General features: G+C 47.4%; 1 long non-coding RNA gene across 5 annotated transcripts in view; it reads left to right on the top strand.

Annotated features, from left to right (window-relative positions):
• The window catches only part of LOC132318740 (uncharacterized), a 46,615-nt gene that overhangs the window by 5,448 nt on the left and 27,240 nt on the right, over nt 1–13,927 (top strand). Inside the window, exon 3 of one of the 5 annotated variants that reach the window (XR_009484376.1) lies at nt 11,695–12,316. The exons of 3 other annotated variants lie outside the window; for them this stretch is intronic. This is a non-coding gene — a long non-coding RNA (uncharacterized LOC132318740). Of the gene's footprint in view, nt 1–11,681; nt 12,317–13,927 lie in introns of those variants that run through there. One more of the 5 variants, XR_009484373.1, reaches the window with a different exon arrangement.

Raw genomic sequence — 13,927 nt, 5'->3', positions numbered from 1 at the left:
TTGGAGGGTGTAAAGCTTTCAGCCCCAAACATCCTCATGCTCTGTGATGCCTGTAATGACGGGCAAAGCCGAACTCCTCGGAAAGCCCGAACTCACGTTCCCATCTCCGCGGGGCAGCTGAGAACCCGGCAACGTTTTGCTTTTGCGTGATTTCCCTGCGATCGCAACACCCCTCTTCGCTTGGCTAACGGGCTCCTGAAGCATCGTTTGGTAGGTGTGACGCCTCGGCATCCTGCGCCGAGGTTAATCAAGTCTTACCCCTTGCAGCATCCTCTCCCAGGCACGGGCAGCGGGTGAGACTCGGAGTTTGGGTTTTGCAGAGTCTTTATCCATCTCTATTCATGGCGAGCGCCGTCATCACTTGTTACACGTACGCCGAAGGGGATTTAACTGTAAGCAGGCGCTCGTGACTAGCGGGTTAGAAAAGGCAGGCTGGGCTATCGGGGAGATTTCCTACCTGTAGGATTTGGTGGGGTTTATTAAGAGCTTTTGTTTGTTTGTTTAAAGTAAATACCGTGGCTGATGGGAGCGTGGGAAGCGCTGAGCCCCTTCCTAGCGGAGGAGGAGCCTTTTCTTTGCCGGTGGCTTGGGGAAGGCCGGGTTTGCGCTGGAGGCTGGCTGGTCTGCACATCATCCCTTTTGCATTTTAGGATGCTCTGGTTATGCCGGGCCCTGGGAAGTTGGGGCGTTGCTGGCTGGCTGCGGAGGGGGCTCTGGGGGCATTGCTGCAGGGATGCAGCGTCCCCTGGGCTCAGCCCCGCCAGCAGCCACCCTGCCTGGGGATGGTCCCCAACCCCGGGGTCCTCCCGGAGACGGCCCCGGCCACTGCCGGGCTCCAGCCCCATTTTGGGGTCACATTTAAATAAACTGCTGTTGGATGCTGGGAGATGAGCTGAGCCCGAGCAGGAAAGCTCTGGTGCCCAGGCGGGGTTGCAGTCTCGCTCACTTGTAAATCTCCAATGTTAGCCTGAGCCTCTGAATAAAAAAAGAGGGCAATTCTCACCATTCTGGATATAACACAAAATTCCCTCCTTACACTGCTGACCCTTTGCCCCACCTTTTCTCCCTTTCCTTCTCCCTTCTTTCCTTGTCTTTTTCTTGCTTTTCTTCTTTTTTCTTCTTTTTTCTTTTTTCTTTTTTCTCTTTTCTTTTTTCTTTTTTCTCTTTTCTTTTTTCTTTTTTCTTTTTCCTCTCTCCTGTTTTTTCCTCTCTCCTCTTTTTTCCTCTCTCCTCCTTTTTTCCTCTCTCCTCCTTTTTTCCTCTCTCCTCTTCTTTTCCTCTCTCCTCTTCTTTTCTTTTTTATTTTTCATTTTTCATTTTTTCTTCCCTTTCTTTCCTTCCTCAGCCCAGTTTTCACTAAAACTCCAGTGCTGCTGTGCGCTGCTCTCGTGAAGGTGCTCGTGGTCTGATTTACAGTAGATACCTGCATTCCTAATGCAATTTTTATCTCCTTCCCCCCCTTCTGAATTAATACACTTGTTAATCACATGGAATTGCTAACTTTAGGAAGTCACTAAGTGCTCAGATTTATTTTTTATGTAAATATTTTCAAAGCTATAATTCTGAGCGCTGTCTCGCAGCATGGGAGCGGAGGTGGCAGGGGAGGCTTCGCCGTGGCACATGTCCCGAGGCACCCGGGCTTGGATGATGTTAAAAACAAAATGGGGAGTGTCTGCGTGGCCCCCCCAGAGCCACGGCAGCCCCTTGCTGTTGGCGCCGATGGAAGCAGATGATGGCTGCAGGCCTTCAGCAACCAGTTTGCATTGTTCTTTTGCTGGATGGCAGCTCCTCTTCCCTTTTTTACCTATTTGGATTAAAACTGTGAGCGTTATATTGCACTAAATCCACTCTATTTGGTAGCTAAAATTAAGCCAGTTCTCTTTCGCTCTTTATAAACTGGTGAGCATCTCCCAGCCTTGAGCGCCGTCGCGGGCACGGTGCTGGATCCGCTGCGTGCATCAGTGCCGGGATGCTCGGATGCGCCCATCCATCCTGCAAAGCGAGGACTGTGCAGTGCCAGGCGCAGAAACAGGAGCTTTGAGAATTGTAAAAGCCATAAATCCAGTGGACCAAATTAGTTAAATTTTTCTATTCTATGCCTCACAAAATCCAGCCGTTCTGGAGATGAATTCTCCGCATGTGAGCGGAACTACCGGCAGGTATAAGATGGATATTTTGCACATGCACATGAGAGCACAGGGACGAATTTGTGCCATGCGGGTTTCCCTGGTGGGTCTTTTTTTTTAGTTTTGTGTGTTTGTTATGTTGATGATCTATTATTACTGTTGTTACTATTACTTAATATTGGAAGACAGGTGGTCCCATAAATTCCAGTACACTCTTTGGGAAAAAAAAAAAGGGGGGGGGCATGTTTGCAATTCAAGTTTAATAGTGCATTCATCAAGAGCAATAAAGCATTTTATTGCACAAGTATTTCAAGGGATGTGCTGGCCCTGGTAAAAGCATTAGTAAAGGGGTGCATCAGCAATCTCATTTAAAACTGTCGACCCAACGTGAAAAATGTTGCGTTGAAGAATAAACTGCTATTAAGCATGATTAGATTGACCTGCAGGACAGATATTTTAGCTGCAGCAGCACAAGTCGATCAAAGTGAGCATCGCTTAGATTGCAAATTTTTTTTTTTTAATGCCCTAAATTAAAGATGGAAGAGCCTCAGAATATTTAGGACCAGAGAGTGACTTTGGGGGTGAGATTTGTGCATTCGATTCGAAGCGGTTTGAAAAGGTGGGGAAAGGGGGAAAATGTATTAATTGCTGCCCCTTTAGCATACATTGAAAGTATGTTACTCAGATCAACCAATCAAAAAAGAAATTGTGCTGACTCAGCATTCGGGCTAGTCTGCACGTCCGATTGCAGAAGAGATCAGCACTGCACTGCAGTATCTTTTCCTGCCTTTGACACCAGCCTAGCTGGGCAGGGCTTCCCTTGTGTTTCCCAGGACTGGTTTAGGCCAAGAACAAGAGAAGGCCCTGAAGAGAGGAGAAGAGAGTCAAGGTTGCATGAGCCTCGAGCTGCTAACGATCCTTTTTAGACAGTAAGCAAGAGCTTCCATGCTAGGTTTGCCCTGCCAGATGCAAGCGGCATGAATTGCTTGGGAATATATCTATTTTTAAAGACTTTCACCACATCTTGCACTTAGCAGTGACTGTGGGCGAGGGGGTGGTGTGTTCCTCGCAAGAGAAATATCCTCGCTCTTCAGCTCGGATCCCTCCCCTGAAAGCCCAGGGCTGATTTAAGTACTGCACTTGCGATTCCCTCCCAGAGAAGACACCAGGTTTAACGTTTGACGCTGAAGTTGCTCTTGACCTCAGCCAAGCGGGCAGCGATGCTGCTAGATGCTTTCCCTTTGGGATGCGGGGGGTCACGGTGAGAGCAGGTGCGTGCTCCAAGGATGGGATCTGAGGGCACGGGCTGCACTGCCAGCTCGCTGGGCTTGCAGATGAGTCCTGTAGCTCCCCTGCCTCAGTTTCCCCCAAAGGCAGAGTAGGTGTTTGCCATGGAGTTGTTGAGGTTGTTGCTTGCACCATGGGGCTAATGCTGGAGGAGGTCAAGCCAGGTTAATGCAACTACCCAAGGACGAGCTCGTTCTGGGTTTGTCAGGACTTCTCTGCTTTGGTGTTGGCTTGCACAGTGGTGTCCAGCATGTGTTTTGGGGAGATGGCACAGCCTGGCTGGACTGTGACCCCTCTGCCCTCATGCTGAAATGCAAAGACCTCTCTGGACTCCCCAACATCTCTGAGCGGGTGCAGGGCGCGAGGTGCCGACACCGGACCTCAGGTGGCTTCCTGGGGGGTAGCCAAGCGGGAGTGCGAAGGGGCCCCGTCACCTGGCCGAGGCGCCGGGCAATGTGGTCCATGAGATGCTCCGGCACCGTGATGCCGCTTGCTGCCTTGCGGATGCTGGTGGCCAAGCTGGACAAAATACTGCCCAGTGCCGCGGTGCCGGCTGGCTCTGCCGGTGCCGGGGAGGTTGTGCCACGCCAGCACGGCCCCCAGGTTTGCCTGACCATGAGTGCATCGGTGGTACCTGCATGTGCAGGCGGAGCAGCGTCCCCGGGGGCTGCCTCCTCCTGACCAACTGCACCCCGTGGTGCTGGGAAGGCGTTTTCGCTTGCACTGTTTAACCAGCATCAGCGTGCATCCCTGGTTTAGTTTGTATTTTTGCAAAGCGGTCTGTATGGAGGAGCAGAGACGATGGCGGAGATCCTTGTGTACAAGCGGAAGGCTTTCAGACTCAGATATATCTTGAAAATAGCAGAACGTAACAGCCGAAGGTTTTAGCATTTGGAGCCATTGCTGGTGGTGCTCAGGAGGCAAGCTACGCGCTGGGGCTCGGGGGAAGCAAGGCGACTGACATCTCAAACAGATGCAGGGGTTTCCTTTTTTTTTTTCTTTTTTTTCCTTCTTTTTTTTTTTTTCATGAAGCACAGGGCCATGTCTGTAAATGCCTCGCCATGCCCAGATATGGCCTGCGCTGGGACCTGTGCCGCTATCTAAAAAAGCCCTGGGCAGACTGATGAGCCCGGGGGGACCGGGGAACAGCTGCTATAAATAGTGCTCATTCTCAGCTGCCCTTCTGGGGGGACCGGATTAGGTGGCATCTGGGCAGCCAAGAGGCGCGGGACTCGTGACCACCCACCGCAGAAGTCACCCGGCAGCTGTAAGGAGGGGAGCCGTCCCTGCAAAGCCCTTACATAGGCAAGTTAACCCTGGCATTTGGGGAGTCGGATAAAGCTACGGGAGCAGGAATCCAGTGACCTAAGAGCAATCAAGAATAAAGTTCATCGCGACGGCCGGGGCAGCACTTCCAATCTGGGAAGTGACCCGATGTCGGAGGCAGGGCTTGGCCTTCGGCTGCTGAAGCTGTTCGGTGCAAGCGAAGGAAGGTGTTAGGAGGGAGCTGGCGATGCAGGAAGCAAAGTGTTGCAAGGAGTTGCTGAGATGAAGAGATTGGTGTCCCCTTCTGGGACGCCGTGGGTTAATTTGCTGGCAGTAAGATTATTGGAAGCTCTGATTTAATATTTGTGTTTCCTTCGGTTAAACAAATTAACAAAAACTCGCCAAGTCTTCATAATTTAAGGCACCAAGTTGGTTGAGGGTAGTAGAAAATAATGAATCTCATGCAATGATGTCACTCCTAACCTTGCAGAAGGTGGATACTGTGCGTAGCTTGCATCCACATGGATGCAATATAACTGGTCCCTATACGTGAGAGGTACGTGTAGCTAAAGACTGCAGGAGCCTGATCCAGCTCCCGTAACAGCAGTGGAAAAGGACTGTGTTTTGCTTGAATTAAGCTCAACCTTGAGTATTTGAAGGGAAAAGATGGAGCAGGGAACAGGGATGGTCTGGCTGAGCGGGGGATAAGTCTGTGCAGACGATACCTGGAGGGGATGGCCTGAAATATGTGCAACGGGGGATTGGGGATAAAAAGCGGGGAGTGACACTGCAGCTTGTCCCTGAGTGGGTCTGCTGTGGGACGGGGACTGGGATGCACAGGCAGGCAGGGCGAGATGGGTATTTCCATAGAGGCTTTATCCCTTCCCCTCCTCACCGGTGTCAGGGCTCGGATGCATGGAGCGTTGCACCACCTCGCTCTCTTTAAATTAAGCCAGCTTTGTCCTAAAGCCTTGTCTTTGAGACAGTAAGACGCACCCACTAAAATCTATTGTGCCATTTTTGCAAAGACCAGCAAAAGTCGCCTGTGTGCTGTCCCCTCCCTGTCCTCCTCGCTCATTTGGCCTATTTGAAGCTGAATTTATTCCTGGGAAGGTCCCCATCAATTTGCCTTGCTCTTTTGTTGACAAGTTTATTAAAAACCTGGGCAACTACATATTAAACTTTTATCAGTGTCGAGGAAGAATACGTCCTTTGAGCGGCCACAAAAGTTATGGATTGGGTCTTAACGTTTCTTGTTCAACCATTCGGCTGAGTCAGCGTAACAAAGGAAAGCTGCCACATCTTTTTTTTTTTTTCCCCCTTTCTTGAGAGACAGTTCCTTTAACAGTGTAAGTAACAGTGTCCAATAATGCAAAAAGGCTTCAGGTCTGGGTAAACATGAGCTTTTCTATTTTTTTGTGGCCATAAGCCTTTAATAATTGGAATTACTAACTTAAAATGGGAATAAAATATGAACCCTGGAGAAAGTTATTGCTTCTTAGCTCTGAGCCAATAGTTTTGATAAAATAACTGATACTTTATAGTGTTTATATGAAAAAATGCCCCCCAAATTACCACTGTTTGTTGTACCACAAGTGATGTGCTTCCATGCACTGCGAGGGCATGAAGGGGTTGGAGCGACGCTTGGTTGGGGATGTACCTTTTGTGCTGCTGCGTTATGGGATCTTTGCTCTTTTTCTTTAGTCATAAGATGAAACAAAGAGGAGGCCAATATGTTGCACCAAAGATGTTAAAAATAAAGCGTTAGAATCACATAACCTAGTTCCCGTTTTGCTGTGCAGCTGAGTTTTTAGGAGTCGAAAGAAGCCTGAAAAATAACCAGTGAGAAGGAGTTTGAACTGATATAACAACAGAGAGGCAGGGAAAAAAGTGAATTTCCCTGGGACTGAGCCGCAATTTTTAAACTCCGTCGGATAAATAAATAAATAACTGTCCCCAAACAGCATCTTTCTCTGCCTGTCACCGTGTCCAAGGATTTTTTAGTTCTTAAACAGGTTTGCTGGCATAATTTGTCAAGTCCAACAGGGAGGTTTCCGTGTGACAGAGGATCATTTTTCACCACGCACAGTGGAGCACCAAAGCAGTCCTGCAGGCTCCGAGCAACTCCATAATTAGATAACAGTTAACATACGTGTATTAGATGGATCATCATTCATGCTATAGGATACAGCAGAGCCCACCACTGCCGATACTATGCCATGCCGAAAGCAGGCAGGGAGCGTTCTGGACAAACATGTCTTCCTCCAGGAATTTATCTGCATCACCATTTGCTCCAATTATAACTAATTGGGCACATATTGCATTTTCATAGCATCTAATTTTCTATTGATTTTAACGGGACTGCTGGTGTTTTGTACTATTAAGTGGTATCTCGTATCAGTTGCTGTTTAAAAATGCTGAGTACACTCCCCTGTATGGAATTATACAGTCAGCAGATGTTTTAAAACCTATTTAATTGTTTGGTCCATAAAATGCACAAACTGTATTAGGGAACGGCTTTGTTCTCTTTTGAGTGTGTGAGTTGAAAAAACAAAAAATCCAACCCCACAACTATTTCCACCACCGGTTTTAGGAGCTGCAGCTCCCAGAGACCTGCTCAGAGCCTTGCGTTTCGGGCAAACAGCTTTGGAGGGTCCGCCTCGGTCCCGCGTGGAGCCAGAGCAGTTGCAGCTCCCTCCAGGTATCGGTGCTCTGCACTGCCAGAACAGATCAGGTCTGTGCTTGAAATAGGACTTTTATTTTCACAGGAGGCCTAAGGTCAAAATTTGGGTTAAGACAGAGAGACGCATATTGAGAGCCAAGATTTTGATAAGGTCGCTTTTGACTTTCTGTGTAACTAAGGAATAAGGTGACAATTGTAGGGTTTGGGGCTTTTTTCTCTGTCATAGATACTGCCGTGTACCTCAGCAATACATCCAACTAAAACCAGGTTATCAAATTAGCCCTTGCATTTCAGCAAACACTCAGTGAAGCAGGATGAAAGCAATAGTCCTCTGTTCAGCATAATTTAAAGAAGAAAAGATTTAAAAGAGAGATTTAGGGGAGGAACGGAGAGGTGGCCTGGCAAAAAGCGTTTCCAGCAATGCGCGGTGGATCGTTGAATCATGGATATTGGATCATGGTATTAACGGCAGAGAAGGCAGATAAAAGGTGATGGAAATTATGTTATGGGGCAGCCGAGTTACCCCGGGGTGCTGGTGAGTTTGCCGTCAACTTGCTGCCTTTGCTGGTCATTAGAAAGAGCCGCGTTGTGTCTGTGGGAGACAGGTGAGTTCATGGGGGTGTATAAATTAAATAGACACTTTATTAAGTTCAGGTAATAGTTTTGGTTTGAAAGACTGAGTGGCTACTGCAATGTCAGCAACTACTTTAGTGCACAAAGGAACTGAGTGCTTTTTAATTAAGTCAAATAAAATCCAAGCGGAAGACTCCCGAGCCTTGTCTGCAGTCTACTTTTTGGGTTGAATATCTATAATTTTAGAAATGTTAATAAAACACAGTCCACTTTTTCCCTGTAATAATATAAGTTAAATTAATATTTGATGTCTGTAAAGAAAAGGATAAAAGCGGCGAGGTTGTATTTTCTGGTTTACAAATGGCACATTGTGCAGAATACAGCAGCTGTGGCATTGATTTAAGCATCCTCGCAAAGACACCGTGCAATAAAGTTGAATCATCTGCAGCACAAGTATGGTTGTTTGGTGGAAAAAATGGCAAAGTGAGAGAGTAGACCTTTTCCTGTATTATCAAAAGCCACTTCATTTTGGGGAAATTTCCTCCAATTTAGTAACGTTTGGACGGAAATCAAATAACACATTAGCTTGAGGAAAGGGGAAAAAAACCCTTCCAAAGCTAATTACGAAGGGAGTGTGCACTTCATTAAGATAAAGCTGTAGGAAATCAATGTTCTGTATTGTTGTTTTTTCGTTTTGATTGGATTTTAGGATGATAAATTGTTAATGCATTTGATCTAAAAATGATTTGTTTATTCAGATGAAGAGCAACAGTACTTTGTCTCATTTGGCCTTTTAGCTTATAATGATAATGGCTTTGAGGGAAGCTCATTTCTCAAAAGGGTATCGGACTGGAACAGGCAGGAGATTTCTGGACTCAGAAGGATGGGCCCTATGCAAGGGTTCGTTGTAGGCTAATTCTGTTGCATGTTGAATCTTCTGCTTCATTAGGAATATCGACAAATGCTGATAAATTCTTTGGCTTTTCTGTACTGTCTATAACACGTCTTTATTAGAATATTGAGGCTAAAGTGGAAAGGTCTTCAATAGATCAGATCCTCTTATGTTGCCTACTACTAATCCTACTTGCCATGGCAGTGGTTGGGTAATGCGTGGATTTTGCCCGTTCTCATGCCTGTAATCATTCACAGTGGAGCTGACACCCGGGCCCAAAGCAGAACAGAGGCACTACACAATGGTCGGCAGAGAGAGAAAAGCAATGCACAGGTTTATTTTGTTATTTTGGCTTTGATTTCCCTCTAACAAGTGTTGTTTGCTCAGTGTGCCCATGGCTCTCCAATGCCGTCCTGCAGCACACGTAGGCTTTGCCCAGCTCGGGGATGCGCCAGTGCGATGGGCAGGCAGGGCTTGGAGCGGGGTCCTGCGGAGAGTGGCACCAGCACCCAATCCCGGCCCTGGGGACGGAACAACCAGAAAGGACCTTTCCGCTGTGAGACCCAATTTCATGAGGAAATGACTGGACCTGGCTTCGCTTTGGGCAGCAAACCTAAATTTGGTGGTGTGGGTGGTTGAGGTTTTGAACCCGGGGCATGGTGCTGTGGCAGACCGCTCTTGCAACATCAGCATAGGCAGGATGGGAGAGCGACGCCAAACGCCTGCCTGGTAAGGCTAGGCAAAGCTCTCCTGCCAGATCCTGGCAGCACTGAGCAGGTAGAGGTTAACCCCATACCCCCATGTTTCACAGGGGTGGGGGCCCACAGGCATTCAGGCAATGAGCATTGCCTCGCAGGAGAGATCAGGAGCTTCAACAGAGCTCAGACCTTTGAACAGGTCTGAGCGAAGCCTCTAATTCATCTTGCTCGGATGGCTTGTACAGCCTCAGAGCCCAGCCTGGCGGTACCCGGGCCGGCGGAGAGCTGTGCTCTCCCTGCTGGGAGGCTACAAGCCCCCGTGCGTTGCAGCTCTCTCCAGCCGATAACGTGGGCTGCTCTTTCTTGGCTGCTGGGAAAGCCTCCCCACCAGAGAGACATCATTAGTTTTGATTAATGGCATCCAGAAGAGAAAAACTAATTTTCTAAAAGGGAAAACCTCACCCATAACTCACGGCAGAGAATTTAAACAAAACGTTACAGAGCATCCACACCGACTCGCATTGATTTCAAATGTGTTCCCGGGCACTCCCCGAAGCAAAGCTGGGGGGAGTGGGGACAGCACTTGTTCCCGGCAGAAGATGCTCAGAGTAACCCCCCACCGCTCTCCCACAGCACTGCTTTCAAATGCCTCTCCCCAGATCAACGGGACCGGGACAGAGCAAGCGTACCTGGGGAGCAGAGCATGTTTTAAGCGCGCGGTGGCAATGCTCATCAGCTTGGTGCACGCTAACCCAAAATCCCCGGGCCCATCAGGGTTTAGCTTGCAGGCTCAGCGCAGCATTGGTCACCAATGGCACTTCCACCTCCCCCCAGTCACCTGTAAATAATTACTTTCCTTTGCGTCCTGTAACTCACTAAAGGATGAATTTAATACTTCCAGGTCTTCACTGTCTAAGTTTCCATTTAGTTCTTTGGCTTGATTGTCTCTTGAAAAGGTATCTAGAGATAACTCGATTAAATTAATTGTAGAGCTCTTTTTAAAAAGCTATTCTCTCTCTCTTTCTCTCTCTCCATTTATTTATAGGCAGCTTAGAGTAACGGGTTTGGGCAGTTAAGTGATCTGCAGTACTTACCGTTGCAATGCAAAGCCTGTATTTCTTGGGGAGCTATAATGCTGGCCCCCTTGCAATGTGTCTGCATGCAGTGGTTATAAGCGCAGGTGCTTTCTCCTAGTATCATCTTGCAGCGTGGTGGGCTGCGAGGAAGAGGGGGGAAAAGTCACCTTTGCCTTATGACGCATATAAATTCTTTAAATAGGTTATGCACATGGCAATGTGCAATATCTGCGCGTGGCTCTAGGTTAAGAAGGAAAGGCCTGACTTTATTGGCTCCCACTGCAGAAATGATCGGAGCTGCTGTGATTTTTTTAAATTTGATTTACCGAGTTATTTTTAGCAGTGGGGTGGTCATGCTGCAGGGCTCTCCAGGAGAAATCAACTCCCCAGCGCTGCAACACGAACCATCGCACGAGTGGCTTGGGCAGTGGTGGCGTGGCAGGGGCTCGTTTTTGCTCTTCGGGGGCAAATGGCCTGAGTATGAGATTGCAAGAAAGAAAAGATGTTTTTTCCATTTCCCCCCCTCTTTCTTTTCCTTTCCACCCCTTTCCTCTTGGTTTCTGGTGATGGCAAATGCAAGCATTGCTTGTCTCAAGCAGATCTTAAAACCGCTGAAACCGCTGATTTTAATGCCAGATGAGAAAACACGGGGTAGGGAGGCTGAGTCTGCTAACCTCTAAAAAAGATTTCGGGTATTTCAGCCTTTTCCCTCCCATTTGCCAAGGAGAGCCCCAAGGGGAGAAGAGCTCTGCAGCCCTGAGTTACTCGGCTGCGGGCTGGGCTGGTCGTAGCAAAGAACATCTCTTTGCTTTACTTGCTGCTGCGTGTTAGGTGGCACTTCAGATACCGAAACACAGGGCATGGAGGAGGACAGCAGACCATAAAACACTGAAAGGAAGAAGGCAGGATGTGACAATTAAAGTATCTGGATTAAAACAATACCCTTTACTTATGTCACACTGTAATAGCAATGTGGCTCTCCAAGCAGACAGAGCCAAATATCAGGCTTAAAAATGCTCCAGGCTGGTGGTTACTGCTGCAGACTATCCCACTGCTATTAAACCTGCCTCTTTAATTCAGACCCGCTCTTCAGCCATAGCCTCTAAGAAGCTTAAATAAATCCCGACTGCCTGGAAGTGAAGCCATTTGAACCAGCGCAACGTCAGGCAGCAAGTTCTGAAGAGATCCAGGCAGCTGGGAAAGAAAAGACCCCGAGGAATTCCCCTCTTTGCTGGCCACAGCCCATGAGGCCAAATGCTTTGCTAAAGCTGGTAAAATGGAACCAAATCAACTGTTCAATGGATTTGGTCCCCTTCAACCAGCTGTAGCTGTGCATTGATCTCTCAGACGCACCTTGGAGGATAAAACACTTGAACTGGACCAAGGCAACTCAGGTAGCAGAAGACAAACGGCCACGTGAACACTGCCGATAAGGAAATTATGATGACTGGCATCTGCAGATCTATCACTCGGGCTCTAAACTGGTGGGCTGAGCCTGAGTCATTATGTGGTTGCCAGTCAATTCTGCCTAACGGAGACCACTCAAGATTGATAATCTCTATCGTCCTTCTATATTGATTTCAGCTGTAATTCAGGACTGTATATTTCAACTGCAAATGCTGTGCATTTTCATATGTATTCGCTCGTGCCCACCCAGGAGCCCCGTGCCTCAGTGTTTCATCTACTGCAACGAAGAATAAACATTTTGATCTGAAGTTCCCTTCCTGTGTTTTGTACCGCGCGCTGAGCTGCTCATTCAACAGGCTCTAGTGGAGAAATGGGTTGTTACGGGGCTACCAGAGCTGGGAATGAGTTAGGAATACCAGCTTCCCAATTGCCCCAAATTGCAAATATTCGCAGCCTGTACTGGCCAACAATGTTTTTCTTGTTTGGGAGATAAAAGCTATGCTCCTAAAAAGGGGTCCCCAGTTTGACTTTGTTGACCTAAAAGACTTGTAAAGCGTCTACCCCAGTCTGGTCCTTATGAGCACTAATGTCATGCTAACGGACTTAAAGAAAATCACTCACTTTCCCGTGTAATAATGATTGGTGGGAAAGTAAGCTGGGCGTCATCTTTTCCTAACCATCGTAAATCTATAGGACTATCACAGGCTATGAATATTGCTGGTATAATGAGCCATTTGGATGCAAAAGTCTGATGTGAGATTATTCATGTCCTTACTTCCTAATGACACCTGGCCCAAGTTAACCTCTGGCATGAGAGGGTGCAGAGCTTTGTCTCTTTTCACACACCAGAAATTTGGTTCACTTGATTCCACGTCTCTGGTCCTTTAGGTACCATTTAAATGTTCTTACTAGGGCCAAGAGTATTCATGTGCTTTAAGCTATTTGCTGGATCTGAGGCTTAACATGAATCTAATATTTATGTCACTGGGTATTTAAAAGCCAAAGACATCAGGAGCAATGCTACTGCAGGAGCACCTTTCCTCAGCTAAAAGGAAAACAGTGCTTACCCAATTCTGCTAGCTCATTTTTCTGCACTTTAACAGTGCCTAAACATCCATGCCAAAATCCTACTGAAGTCTACATGGGTTTTTTTTCCCCACATACTTCAATTAGATCAGGCACATACCCGCTACTTCTGCCCGAGAACAAGTTCAGATTGAAGAGCATACGTGGAGCTGAGAGCTCAGGTCTCCAGCTCTCTCTTTCGGGATGCAGTGATCAGTTCTCATACTGAAAAGACTGCTAAGATGTCAAAACTTCACTAAATGTGACTAGTGCCTCTATAGCTGCCATGCAGTGAGACCGTCTTCCGTGGTGAAAGCCCCTTTTGCTAGAGCCCGGATCTGTACAACAGCGATGACAGATACATTTCCAGGTTGCCGCTGGGAAGACGTAGGTACTAAGTTGTTCTGTTACTTTCTTCCCTTTCTGTGGTTCATCAGTACTGAAGCATAAACAAGCCAGCAAGGAGAAGCGGTTGTATCAAAACTGATCAGAAATATTTCCTGCTTTTTTTTTTTTTGAAAAATGCAAAAGTGGGAAGCAACAGATGAACTCTTGGAGAAGGATGTTTTCCTTCATGCCACCAGCGGATTTCTTGGGAACATGTAACAGAAATTACTGGTTTATTTATTTCTTTTTCACAAATGCAGTATCTTTCTGAACACCCAACTATACATCCAAAAGGGCTTTGACCTGGCCTAACAGAAGAGATGCAAGCCTTTGCAATATGCATTTGCTGACAGTTGTGCCTGCAAACAGAGGAAAACGAGCAGCTCCAGCAAATCCCTGCATTAGCATGGAGCCAGTTTGCAGCCCTGGGTAGTAAGGAGGCTCGTGGCTTTCCAGCTGCAGCCACA

This window comes from Gavia stellata, chromosome 20 (assembly GCF_030936135.1).
Source record: "Gavia stellata isolate bGavSte3 chromosome 20, bGavSte3.hap2, whole genome shotgun sequence".
In the NCBI taxonomy this organism is placed as follows: domain Eukaryota; kingdom Metazoa; phylum Chordata; class Aves; order Gaviiformes; family Gaviidae; genus Gavia; species Gavia stellata.
This window is presented reverse-complemented; position numbering and strand designations above follow the sequence as displayed.